This window comes from Trichechus manatus, unplaced genomic scaffold, assembly GCF_000243295.1.
Source record: "Trichechus manatus latirostris isolate Lorelei unplaced genomic scaffold, TriManLat1.0 scaffold00045, whole genome shotgun sequence".
Classification (NCBI taxonomy): domain Eukaryota; kingdom Metazoa; phylum Chordata; class Mammalia; order Sirenia; family Trichechidae; genus Trichechus; species Trichechus manatus.
The window spans coordinates 2,303,443-2,306,242 of NW_004443981.1; positions in this window are offsets into that span (position 1 = coordinate 2,303,443).

A 2,800-nucleotide genomic window follows, 5' to 3' on the forward strand; every position below is an offset into this window, starting at 1 on the left:
GAAAGGTTAAGTGTGTGACTGTATGAGTTCAAAGTCCTGGCACCATCTCAGTCATGCACTGAGGACTATAAGACTTTGGGCAACATCTTCATAAACAACATAAAAATGCAGAACTGGAAACTCCCTTAGAGATATGCTAACCCACCATTTCTCAAGGTGCATTCCATGGAACATTAGTCCTTTATGATGTCTCTCTCTCTCTCTACACACACACACCCACACACACTCACATACACACACATGTACACACACACAGTTCCATGGTCCATCAAATAAGTCTGAGAAACTCTGCAAACTCTATCCCTTTCTTAAAGTGCCATAAAGGACCTTAGCATTATAAAAGTTCTGTGAACTCCTATAGTTAAAAAATACCCACTTATCATTTTTGACCAAGCATTTCCCCAGCTTCCTTGCCATGACTCCCTTCATTCATACTGTACTTATTCATGTATATGGCCAATGAGCAATCTTATCTAAGCCAGCCTCCTCATTTGGCAGGAGAGGAAATTGAGTCCGAGAGAAAAGTGTTTGACCTGCTGATGAGCACAGGGGATAGGGACTGAGTGGAGAAAAGAATTCAGGTCTTCTAATTCTTAGCTCCAAATCACACTGCCCCTCAGAGAAAGTTCCCTCTCATTCATCAATGTACCAAGACCTGCCATGCACCAGACACTGTATAAGGCATCAAGAACGTAAATATAAAAAGGATACAGATTTCTAGCCTTCAGAATGTTCACAGTCCAGAGTTGGAGACAGATATGGAAACATACAGACCACACTACAACATCAGGAGAACTATGAAGAGACCACTGTGAGAGTCCAGAAGAAAGAGTGACTAATCTGACAGAGTTAGGAGGGTTGTCTTACAGGAGGTGATGTCTGCATGGGACCCTGAAGGTCAACTAGGCATCTGACAGGCAGTTTGCCATAGAATATCTGTCTCTGCCTCAATCCCTTTCTAAGGAGGTCCCGTAATACCTCCCTTGTGTGGAGTAATGTTTGCATAAATCACCATGCCACATGACTCTGTCAGCTGATTGGGCCAGGGTGGGCACCTGATCCCAGAGCAGCCAACTGAAAGGCTGCCCAGTACCCTACAGGAAGGGCTAGCGTGCAGTCTAACAGAACTTTCTGCAGTGATAGAAATGCTCTATTCTGCACTGTTCAATACGGTAGCCACTAACCATGTGTAGCTATTGAGCACTTGAAATACGGCTACTCTGAGTGAGGAACTGAACTTATTATTTTATTTAATTTTAATTAGTTAAATTTTAAATTTAAATAGCCACATGTGCTGGTGGCTACCACATTGGACAGCATTGCTTTAGATTAGTAGCACATTCACTTTGTGATTCCAATTTAAAATACAAATTGGTTTAGATTTATGATTTTAAGTTGAGATGTGAGTTTATAAATAGTATTGGAACATTCAAAAGAATTAAGATTTGTCAGATTTTAGAGTTTAATTTGTTATACTTAAAAAGATTTACGTAAATGCATGGGAAGATGTATTTATTCATTGGAGAACTGAAGGACTTAAAAAAGAGAATTGATTTGAAAACCTTCACAATAAGTCCTCTGACCACAGCGGAATTAGCTAAAAATCAATAAAGAAAAAATAACTAGAAAACCCACACTTTTTTGAAATTTTAGCAATTCATTTCTGAATAATCTATACATCAAAGAAGAAACCACAAGAAAATATTTTGAACTGAATGATAATGAAGACACAACATATAAAAACTTGTGAGATGCAGCTAAAGCAGTGCTTAGAGGACAGTTATAGCCTCAAATGTATGTATTAGAAAAGAAAACAGACTGAAAATCAATGATCTTAGCCTCCTTCTCAAGAGGCTAGAAAAAGCAGAGCAAAAAAGAAAGTAGCAGGAAGAGAATAATAATGATAAGGTAGAAATAATGAAACAGGAAACAAACATAAAGTAGTAAGTAAAAAAGTTTATTTTTTGAACAAATAAACCTCTAGAAAGGCCAGTCAAGAAAAGATAACTGAATATATTATTTTATACACCTAATTAAAGGAGACCTGGTAGTGCAACGGTTAAGCGTTCGGCTGCTAACTGAAAAGCTGTAGGCTTGAACACATGCAGTGGCTTTGTAGGAGAAAGACCTGGCAATCTGCTCAAGTAAAGATTGTTGTTTTTGTTAGGTGCCGTCAAGTCAGCTCTGACTCATAGCGACCTTATGTGCAACAGAACAAAATGTTGCCCAGTCTTGTGCCATCCTCACAATCGTTGCTATATTAGAGGACATTGTTGCAGCCGCTGTGTCAATCCATATCATTGAGGGTCTTCCTCTTTTTCAATGACCCTCCACTTTACCAAGCATGATGTCCTTCTACAGGGATTTGTCCCTCCTGATAACACGTCCAGAGTAAGCAAAAACAAAGTCTCGCCATTTTTGCTTCTAAGGGGAATTCTGGCTGTCCTTCCTCCAAGACAGATTTGTTCATTCTTCTGGCAGTCCATGGTATATTCAATATTCTTTGCCAACACCACAATTCAAAGGCGTCAATTCTTCGGTCTTCCTTATTCATTGTCCAGCTTTTGCATGCATATGAGGCGATTGAAAACACCACAGCTTGGGTCAGGCGCTCCTTAGTCTTCAAGGTGACATCTTTACTTTTTAACACCTTAAAGAGGTCTTTTGCAGCAGATTTGCCCAATGCAATGCGTCTTTCGATTTAACTGCTGCTTCCACAGGTGTTGATTGTGGATTCAAGTAAAATGAAATTCTTGACAACTTCAATCTTTTCTCCATTTATCATGATATTGCTTATTGG